At 33.2% G+C, this 11,883-nt stretch overlaps 1 non-coding gene across 1 annotated transcript; it reads left to right on the plus strand.

The window, feature by feature from the left end:
* The first annotated feature begins 371 nt into the window (after positions 1–371).
* Positions 372–478, plus strand: LOC115843369 (U6 spliceosomal RNA). Its single transcript, XR_004035730.1, has one exon. It is a non-coding gene; the product is annotated as a U6 spliceosomal RNA (small nuclear RNA).
* The last annotated feature ends 11,405 nt before the right edge of the window (positions 479–11,883 follow it).

The following is an 11,883-nucleotide window of genomic DNA, read 5'->3' on the forward strand; positions in this document are numbered from 1 at the left end:
GTCATGAAAAACATAGAAATTCTGAGAAACTGTTACAGCCAAGAGATGCTTAAGGAGACATGAAAACTAATGGAATGTGGTGCCCAGATGGAATCCTGGAACAGAAAATTGTTAGGTAAGATGTAAGGAATCTGAAGAGAATACAGACTTTAGTTAATAAAAATGTATCAATATTGATTTATTGATGGAAACAAATTGACCATACTAATGTAAGATGTTAATAATATTAGAAATTGGGTATGCTGTGTTCAGTGAAATCTCAATTTTTCTCTAAATCTATAAAGTTCTAAAAAAAAAGTCTACTAAAAAAATCTAATTTATAAGTAAAAATATGTCATCAAATAATAAGCCCAAGCAAAGGTAAGCATGAAGTGCTCACTTCGGCAGCACATATACTAAAATTGGAATGATACAGTGAAGATTAGCATGGCCCCTGTGCAAGCATGACATGCAAATTCGTGAAGCATTCCATATTTTTTGTAAGAGGGAGAAGATATGGAGAGATATGTATATATGTATGTATATGTATACATATAGCTGATTCACTTTGTTATAAAGCAGAAACTAACACACCATTGTAAAGCAATTACACTCCAATAAAGACGTTAAAAAAAAATAAGCATGAAGCTCATGGACAAAATTGTTTAAATTTATTGAATTAAACAAATGGTGAATTTTCTACAATGTTTATAGATGAAAATATTTAATAAATTCGGATCTCTCAAAATCATTCTACTAATTTAATGCAATCCAATAAAATTCAAGCAGTGTTTTTCACAAAATTTGAAAAGAAGCTGCCTAAAATGTACATGACATAGAGCCAATAATAGTCAAGACATTTTTAAGAACAAAAGTTGTCTCTATTATATTTCAAGACAAAAGACAGAGCATTTCAAAAATTGTGTAAGAAATAATTAGACCAATGAAACTGAATAAGGAAAACAGCTGCAAATCCACCCTCTATGAAAAGTTTGTGTATGACAGCAGAAGCATTATATATCAGTGGAAAAAAAGATGAACTATTCAATAAATGGTGCTTGTTTAATTGGAGGTCCATATGGAAAGAGACTGAAACATAACTTTATCTCATACAATGTAAAACATAAACTCCAGATTTAATTTCAAAACAAAAGTGAGGAAAGCAAAACACCTGGAAGAAATTAAGATATTACCTCCATAAGATTATGAGTGCTGAATGTAAAGCGTTTTAAGGAAGGTAGATTAGCCTTTATTTGATCAACCTCATCACCAAAAATAAAGAAATGCCAGTTAATTATATATGATTGAAAGCATCAGAGAGAACCAAAGTAGCCTTTAGCCATGTCCAAAAACATCCATATCCCGAGGAGAAGGGAAGTACGTTATGTGAAACCAGCATTTGGTGCTACCTTTTCTCTCAAGGCATTTGCAATCTACCAATGGCAAGATATGCATCTGAGAATCTGGGCAGCACTTGCAACCATCTCACAGAACTAGAGAAACAAGAGTTAGAGTTCAGGATTCAACAAGGTAGAGGCTCTCTGGTAATGAGCCTTGGATTTAAGGTGGGTCTCCCAAAGGAGTAAAGACAAACCAGAAATAGATCACCCATACAGAAAAATAAAACCTGTCACTAACACACCTCACTTCTTGAATTTAATATGGATATTTACCTTTGCTTTAGCTATGAATGAGAAACCAACAGACTTTTGGCAACCCCACATGTCTAAAAGACAAAGAGTGGAGTTCAGACTCCCAAAGAGGACGGCATTATAAATACTCTAGTTTTTCAGTTGAAACTAATAAAGGACTCAATAGAGAATTAAAGGATAAGTGACAAAAAAGAGCAAATTATAACAGAAATGAATAATAGAAACCCACAGGGAATCCAGATATTGGAATATCAGGTATACCCTTTATAGTAACAGTAAAACATATGAAGTTAATTGAGAAGATACAGAATTTCAGCAAAGAAAAGGAATATATAAAAGGAATATAAATAGAAATTTCAGATCTGAAAATATAAAAAAACTAAAATAAAGAATTCAATATATGAGTTTAATGGCAGATTAGTCACAGTGCCTTCTCTCCAAAAAGAAATCAGATTAATGAGGTGGAAGATAGTTCTTTGATCCAGTTCCAAACACAGAGAGAGATGAGAGGAAAAAGGATGGAAAATACACCAAAGTACTTAAGAGACAAAGGGGATATATTAAAAATACCTAACATAACCTGTAAATAGAGTCTCAGAAGGAAAGGGCAAAGAAAAGAGTACATAAAAAATATTTGAAGGAAAAAAGCAGATAATTTTCCAAACTGATCAAAGGTACAAATAGAAATAAAATAAATAATCAAAGACAAACAAATAAGATCATAAAAGCAGGAAGGAAGAAAAAAATGGACCAGCTAGCTAGAATAAAAACAATAGAACTGACAGCTGACTTTTCTATAAAAATTATGGAAGCAGATTTTACAGCTGAAATTTTTTTAAGTGAAAAAAATGCACTAACAGAGAAATCTATTCACAGAGAAAATGTGCTTCAAAAATGCAGGTAGGGACTTCCCTGGTGGTCCAGTGGTAAAGAATCTGCCTTACAATGTAGGGGACGCGGGTTCGATCCTTAGCCAGGGAACTAAGATCCCACATGCCGCGGTGCAACTGAGCCTGCATGCCACAACTACTGAGCTCGTATACCTCAACTAGTGCCTGCATGCTGCAAACTACTGAGCTCATGTGCCCTGGAGCCTGCACACCACAACTAGAGAATAGAAAACCCACATGCCACAATTAGAGAGAAGCCCACGCACCACAATGAAGAGCCCATACATTGCAACAAAAGATCCCGCATGCCTCAATGAAGATCCCAAGCACCACAATTAAGACCTGACACAGCCAAAAATAAGTTAAATAAGTAAATCTTAAAAAAAGAGAAGAAGGTATATTTTCATTATATACTTTTTCAGATATATAAAAATTAGGAAAATGTATCACTATTGGATCTATATTAATGAAAATACTTAGGGAATACTTAAGACAGAGGGAAAATGATCTAATAGAAGTCTGGAAATTCAGAAAAGAATAAAGATTGAAAATATTGAATGTATAAATAAATCTAAATGAATATTGACTGCATACAAAAACATTGCTGTCTTGTGGGATTTAAAAATTATGAATAATTAAAGTAAATGACAACCATAAAAGAAAAATCAGAAAGTGAAAAATAGAGTTAAAGTGTTTTAAAGTCTTTGCGTTGTCAGGGGAATATTAAAAGCATTACGTTAAATCAGACTTCAATAAATAAATAATAATTTCTCATGTGACAACTCAAACAATATTTTTAAAATATGACAGACAAGAGGATAAATATTAAAAATGCTTAATTAAACCAAAGAATGAAAAAAAGGAGACAAAAGAATGTTTAAAGCTTATGGGACAAAAACAGTACAAATAACCAGGTGGTACATTTAAACACAAACTGATGAGGAAATATACTAAATACACCAATTAAAAAATAAAAATTGCCAGACTTAACTTAAACAGACATAATAAATGATGATAAACTGAAAAGAAGGTAAAAAAATCAGAAAAAAATAATTTCAAACAAAAGAAAACCAAATAGATGATAAATCTAAATAGAAATTTATCAAAAATTATATTCAGTATAAACAAAATCAATACTCCAATTTTAGAAAGATCATGATTGATTAAAAAATAAGAATCAACTGTATATGTTGACATTAATATTAGACAAAATGGACAATAAGACAATAAACATTATAAGAGACAAAAATGGGCATTTTAGAACAATAAAGGAGCCAACCAACTTAGAAGTTATTCAATTCAAAATATACTAGTTGACATGGTCTCAAAATATATAAAGCAAAAATAATTAGAGGTATAAGGATACTGGTAGTAGTCATGAAGCTGCTAGGTCAAAGACAAAGGTCAGTTTATTTCTCACAGCAAGAGCAATAGAGAGAGTAATACTCATACCAGTTCCCTGAGCCCCAATACCTAAAGAACAGTGTGACTCATCAGATGATGCCTCTATAGCTGTGGGATGCACTACAGGAGTGAAACCCAAGCTAAGGAAATCTACAGTCTTATAAGAAGGCCACTAGAAAATGTAGCCTAGAAGGTGTCCCAGAAGAAGACATTATTTTTATTATAATCCTGGTCAGGAAACAAACCTTCCTTCTGCCCCAAAGGGCGGCACTATGTCTATCTTCCAAAATTATTTTGTATAAATTCTTGAAAAGATACTCTGAAAAAGAAACAGATTCCAGATATGCAGAAGCACCATGGGGAGTTGTCTTCCACACCATTAAAAGAGTGAAGAAGCAAGCCTAACAGAAGAAGATATTGAAAATGCATATGACCTAAAAAGGACTTTCATCAAAACGTAAATAACACATACAAATCAGTAAGCAAAAGAGAGATGATCCAGTTTTCAGAAATGAGCCAAAAGCAAGACTTTCTTTTCTAGTCCAGTGTAATCTACTCACACTGAATCTATGTAGAAAAATCAAAAATGTTTCAAATAATTTAGGCATATTTAGTAATTAAAATTAAAATTATAGAGATCCAATTTAGTGAGCACTAAGTCATGTGTTTAAGAGAATTTTTTGCTACCATATAAAAATGGAGAAGACTTTTGAAGTTCAAAAATAGTAGAAAATCACTTTAGATATTAATCCTTCATTTTTAAAAGATTCATATACTTACTAGAAGACAAAGTTCAGAAAATAGAACTTCTCTTGGTATTTTCTCCAAACTAACAGTCTATTCTCCTTTCATTTTTCAAAAGATCTATGGGAATTTTAAACATCCAAAATTCTTCACTTTTTTTTGTGATTTCAATTTGACATATAATTGCTATTATTTAGAAGAGATTGTAAAGATGTCTAAAGACATCACATAAATCTTAAAATATAACAACCCAAAATAGTAATACTTTTGACTTATGATGTTAAATGAACATTGGTTGAAAGAAAGGAATCTTCTAAAGTGAGATTTGTCTTAATCTGTAAAATACCTTTTTGATTTCACTAAATTTTCTTTTATCCTAAAATACGAGCTTGATGCATTTCCAATAAAACAGCTGGGTTTATTGTGGTTAGGAAAACTATTCCATCTTACTGAGTTCCCGTTTGTAATCCTGTGATTGTTTAAGCATTACTTTAAGAATAGCAGCTACTGGAAATTTGCAGTTTAAGACTGTGATAAGATGCCATATTCATTCATTATTTTAAATCATATTTTTATATATAAAATTAAAAACAGAAAAAAACCAATATTTAGGCCTGGTTCCAAAGAAGTTGCATTTCTTGGTGCTTAATTTGGGATCAAAAAAACAAACTGAGCAATATAAACGGGATAATCATCAGTATAATAATAAGGAAAAGAATGTGGATAGTATTCCAAAAATGTTACCAAAATAATCAGTTTGGTAGTCAAAAATAGTATTGGTAATTTGTTTCTTAAAAAAAGAAAGAAAAAGTAGAAAAATTAATGATGCCATAGTATAAGTGTGCTTTTAGCTCTTTTCTGTAATACTGCCCATAAATTTTCTACTCTCACCTGGCAATGAAAATATTTCTAATTTGAACAATTATAAGCCATAAATAAAAAGGAACATAAGTTTCCCCAACCTTATTACCTCTTTCAAAGATTAAGACAAATAAACCTTTTCTAGTTATCTCTTGTTGTATAAGAAAACCACTCCAAAATTTAGCTGTATTCACTTAATGAGTTATATTTTCTACTTCGCGTGATGTCCACAGAAGTCACTCACATGGGTACAATCAGCTAGGAGATGTATTGGGTGCCTAGGTTCTCCTGAACATAATCTCCATCTCAAGCTCTCTCTTTCCTCCCCTCCCTTCTCTTCTCATCTCTTCACTCTCCCATAACCATCATTAACTAGCCTAGTTTAAGCTTCTTTACATGGTAGCTGGATGAAAGTGGAAGTGTGAAAATGAGGGTTAAAATGGAAACTGCAAGTTTTCTTAGTTAATAGACCCAAAAATTACACAATGTAATTTTTGCATTTCATTGGTCGAAGCAGGATCGTTCATAAATTCAAAGGGAAAAGAAGTATGTTATCTTATTAATGGAGGAGTGGAAAATTCACATAGCAAACAGACATGCAGGATGAGAGAGAAGGATTTATGTGCACATCTTTGGAAACAATCTACCATTGTCTACCCTCTGACCACAACAAGTTACAGGCCTCCCACATGCAAAATACATTCCTCCCTCCTCCGAAAGCCTCATACCCTTAAGGTATTTTCTCAAAATCCAGAATGTCATTATCTAAATTATGTCCATATATGCCTGAGGATTACTGGATGCAGCTGCTCACATTCAATTGCTGTTAATCTAGAGATGTGAGATATAAAATGACAGATTATCTGCCTTCTGCATACACTGATAAAGCACAGATAAAATAATTGCAATGGACACTTGCATTTTAAAAGAAGAACATATACATATAACTGATTCACTTTGTTATACAGCAGAAACTAGTACAATATTGTAAAGCAATTATACTCCAATAAAGATGCTATAAAAAAAGGCAAAAAAGAAAAGAAAAGAAAAGAAGGACAGAAAGCATTTATTTATCACTGACCCATGGCAATTCTGAATCCAGCTGGACACACGTTACCAGTTCCCTTTCTCTTAGACACAAGGAAAAGTCTGAGTGGAGTGTAGTTCTAGTTCCTAATTCATTGTTTTTCAAAGATCTTGGCTTTGCCTCAAAGTTAGCCAAACTTTTCTAGAAGAAATAGCAGGTATTTACAACTGAGTAGCTCTAAGTCTGTTTCTTATCTTTAGAAGTTGGGAGCTTTTTGCATTTTGAAATATCTTGGTCCCTTCAGTCCAATCAGATGGTGTTTTTTTGGTTCAAGGCTCTTAAAATTTGTAGATTTTTCTATAAATTTCATTAGGATATACTTCATGCCCTCAAAGCAGTACCTATCTTTTTTCTTCAAGGAGGAATTATCTCTATTTTGCATGTGTGAGAACATTGTAGGAAAATGCTATCAAGATTCTCAGAAGTACTTAATGTCTAGCTGAGAGAGTCTACTGGGGACCATCTCAAATTTTTCAGAGGTCTTAACAAAGGGGCTTATAGACAATAAATGTGATCTTTCACGTGACGCCATATTCCACTTGGAGAGTCCCTGGTCAGCTGGAGAAACTATACTGGGCCAGACGTAAGACATCATCTACTTGAATGAGCGAATATAGAGGTCATGTGACAAAAAGACATGCTGTCATGAGAGATCTGGTTGGACACATATGTGTAAATAACCCACCACAACATCATTTTCAATCTAAATTACTTCTAAATGTTGTACTCTGATCATTTTTCTATTTTTCTTTCAGTCCTAAATAAAAACCTGAAAGTGATATATTACACAGAAACAACACAAAACTTTCAACTAAGTCCTAAATATTTTATGCTAATTGCATGTTTCATTGCACAAAAACACCTTTTCACCAGACCTATTTGAGAGTGGGATAAGTGAAACTCCTTGATTTATATTTTTGCTTGTAATTGCATAAATTATTTTATGTATATTTAATTATTTTAGATATTATATCTTTATATTTGTTGACAACAGCATGAATAAAATCATATTCAAAACTATTCAATACCACTTCACACCCATTAGGGTGGCTGTTAAAAAGAAAGAGAGAATAACAAATGTTAGCAAAGATATAGAGAAATTGGAGCCTTTGTGCATTCATTGCTGGTGGAACTGTAAAGTGAATCAGCCCCTGAGAAAAACAGTAGAGCTGATCCTCAAAATATTACACATAGAATAACTATATGATCCAGCAATTCCACTTCTGGGTATATACCCAAAATAATTGAAAACAAGCTCTCAAATACATATTTGTATACCCATGTTCATTGAAGCATTAGTCAAAATAGCCAAAAACTGGAAGCAACACAAGTGTTCATCATTAGATGAATTATTTAGAGTTTAATGTGACATAAAGACTTCAATGCATATTGAGACTACTTTGACTGCTTGGTTCACTGAGGTCAATCATGAACTAACTTAAAAGAAAAGAGGGCTTCCCTGGTGACGCAGTGGTTGAGAGTCCGCCTGCCGATGCAGGGGACACAGGTTCGTGACCCAGTCCGGGAAGATCCCACATGCAGCGGAGCGGCTAGACCCGTGACCTATGGCCGCTGAGCCTGCGCGTCCGGAGCCTGTGCTCTGCAACGGAAGAGGCCACAACAGTGAGAGGCCCGCGTACCACAAAAAAATAAATAAATAAAACTAAAAAACTTTAAATAAAAAAAAAAAAAGAAAAAGTTTAGGGTATAGAAAGTAAAAAGTATCTTGAAAAAAAAGATTAAAAAAATTTTCCATTCCATTATTTCAGAAAAATGACAATGAACTTTTTAAAACAAACTAAATGTAATTAAATAATGCAAAACTTAACTTGAATGAGACTGCAAAAAAATAAAAATTAATTAAAAAAATCATAAAATTATGATATGAAAATATTCCAGTTCTGCAAAAAACTTAAAAATATTATTGTCTGCTGTGCTTAAAAATGTTGTGGTGATTGCCTAAAGAGCAAATGTTTTATAACTGTCTAAGTAATAAAGTTCTAATATTGAAAAACACTAACTAGAGTATCTGATCACTAATATTATTATTTTTTTAACATCTTTGTTGGAGTATAATTGCTTTACAATGGTCTGTTAGTTTCTACTTTATAACAAAGTGAATCAGCTATACATATACATATATCCCCATATCTCCTCCCTCTTGCGTCTCCCTCCCACCCTCCTTTTCCCACACCTCTAGGTGGTCACAAAGCATCAAGTTGATCTCCCTGTGCTATGTGGCTGCTTCCCACTAGCTATTTATTTTACATTTGGTAGTATATGTAAGGCCATACACTCTCTCACTTCATCTCAGCTTACCTTTTCCCCTCCCCATGTCCTCAAGTCCATTTTCTACATGTGTCATTATTCCTGTCCCGCCCCGTGTTCTTCATAACCATTTTTTCTCTTTTTTTTAGATTCCATACATATGTGTTATCATACAGTATCTATTTTTCCTTTCTGACTTACTTCACTCTGTATGACAGACTATAGGTCCATCTACCTCACTACAAATAACTCTATTTTGTTTCTTTCTATAGCTGACTAATATTCCATTATATATATATATGTGCCACATCTTCTTTATCCATTCATCTGTCAAAGGACATTTAGGTTGCTTCCATGTTGTGGTTATTGTAAATAGGGTTGCAATGAACATTGTGGTACATGACTCTTTTTGAATTATGGTTTTCTCATTGTATATGCCCAGTAGTAGGAATACTGGGTCATATGATAGCTCTATTTTTAGTTTTTTAAGGAACTTCCATACTGTTTGCCATAGTGGCTGTATCAATTTATATTCCCACAAACAGTGAAAGAGGGTTCCCTTTTCTCCACACCCTCTCCAGCATGTATTGTTTGTAGATTTTTTTATGATGACCATTCTAACTGGTGTGAGGTGATACCTCATTGTAGTTTTGATTTGCATTTCTCTAATGATTAGTGATGTTGAGCATTCCTTCATGTGTTTGTTGGCAATCTGTATATCTTCTTTGGAGAAATGTCTATTTAGGTCTTCTGCCCATTTTTGGATTGGGTTGTTTGTTTTTCTGATATTGAGCTGCATGAGCTGCTTGTATATTTTGGAGATTAATCCTTTGTCAGTTGCTTCATTTGCAAATATTTTCTCCCATTCTGAGGGTTATCTTTTCATCTTGTTTATGGTTTCTGTTGCTGTGCAAAAGCTTTTAAGTTTCATTAGGTCTCATTTGTTTATTTTTGTTTTAATTTCCATTTCTCTAGAGGTGGGTCAAAAAGGATCTTGCTGTGATTTATTTCATAGAGTGTTCACTGATGTTTTCCTCTAAGAGTTTTTATAGTGTTTGGCCTTACATTTAGGTCGTTAATCCATTCTGAGTCTATTTTTATGTATGGTGTTAGGGAGTCTCATAATTTCATTCTTTTACATGTAGCTGTCCAGTTTTCCCAGCACCACATATTGAAGAGGCTGTCTTTTCTCCATTGTGTACTCTCACCCCCTTTGTCAAGTTAAGATGACCATACGTGTGTGGGTTTATCTCTGGGCTTTCTATCCTGTTCCATTGATCTATATTTCTGTTTTTGTGCCAGTACCATAGTTTGAAGTCAGGGAGCCTGATTCCTCCAACTCCGTTTTTCTTTCTCAAGATTGCTTTGGCTATTCAGGATCTTTTGTGTTTCCATACAAATTGTGAATTTTTTTGTTCTAGCTCTGTGAAAAATGACATTGGTAGTTTGATAGGGATTGCATTGAATCTGTAGATTGCTTTGGGTAGTAGAGTCATTTTCACAATGTTGATTCTTCCAATCCAAGAACATGGTATATCTCTCCATCTATTTGTGTCATCTTTCATTTCGTTCATCAGTATCTTATAGTTTACTGCATGCAGGTCTTTTGTCTCCCTAGGTAGGTTTATTCCTAGGTATTTTATTTTTTTGTTGTTGTTGCAATGGTAAATGTGAGTGTTTCCTTAATTTCTCTTTCAGATTTTTCATTATTAGTGTATAGGAATGCAAGAGATTTCTGTGAATTAATTTTGTATCCTGCTACTTTACCAAATTCATTGATTAGCTCTAGTAGTTTTCTGGTAGCATCTTTAGGATTCTCTATGTACAGTATCATGTCATCTGCAAACACTGACAGCTTTATTTCTTCTTTTCCCATTTGGATTCATTTTATTTCTTTTTCTTCTCTGATTGCTGTAGCTAAGACTTCCAAAACTATGTTGAATAATAGTGGTGAGAGTGGGCAACCTTGTCTTTTTCTTGATATTAGTGGAAAATGTTTTATTTTTTTCACCATTGAGAATGATTTTGGCAGTGGGTTTGTCATATATGGCCTTTATTATGTTGATGTAAGTTCCCTCTATGCCTACTTTCTGGAGGGTTTTTATCATAAGTAGGTGTTGAAATTTGTCAAAAGGGTTTTCTGCATCTATTGAGATGATCATATGGTTTTTATCCTTTATGTGTTAATACGGTGTATCACTTTGATTGATTTATGTATATTGAAGAATCCTTGCATTTCTGGTATAAACCCCGCCTGATCCTGGTGTATGATCCTTTTAATGTGTTGTTGGATTCTGTTTGCTAGTATTTTGTTGAGGATTTTTGCATCTATGTTCATCAGTGATATTGACCTGTAGATTTCTTTCTTTGTGACATCTTTATCTGGTTTAGGTATCAGGGTGATGATGGCCTCATAGAATGAGTTTGGGAGTGTTCCTCCCTTTGCTATATTTTGGAAGAGTTTGAGAAGGGCAGGTGTTAGCTGTTCTCTAAATGCTTGATAGAATTCACCTGAGAAGCCATCTTTTCCTTGGCTTTTGTTTGTTGGAAGATTTTTAATCAGTCTCAATTTCAGTGCTTATGATTGGTCTGTTTATATTTTCTATTTCTTCCTGGTTCAGTCTCATAACATTGTGCTTTTCTAAGAATTTGCCCATTTCTTCCAGGTTGTCCCTTTTATTGGCATATATTTGCTTGTAGTACTCTCTCATTATCCTTTGTATTTCTGCAGTCAGTTGTTACTTCTTTTTCATTTCTAATTCTATTGATTTGAGTTTTCTTTTTTCTTGATGAGTCTGGCTAATGGTTTATCAATTTTTATCTTCTGAAAGAACCAGCTTTTAGCTTTATTTATCTTGGATATTGTTTCTTTCATATCTTTTTCATTTGTTTCTGAACTGATATTTATGATTTCTTTCCTTCTGTTAACTTTTTTTTTTTTTATTATTCTTTCTCTAATTGCTTTAGGTGTAAGGTTAGGTTGTTTATTTGAGATGTT

This window comes from Globicephala melas, chromosome 17 (assembly GCF_963455315.2).
Source record: "Globicephala melas chromosome 17, mGloMel1.2, whole genome shotgun sequence".
NCBI lineage: Eukaryota > Metazoa > Chordata > Mammalia > Artiodactyla > Delphinidae > Globicephala > Globicephala melas.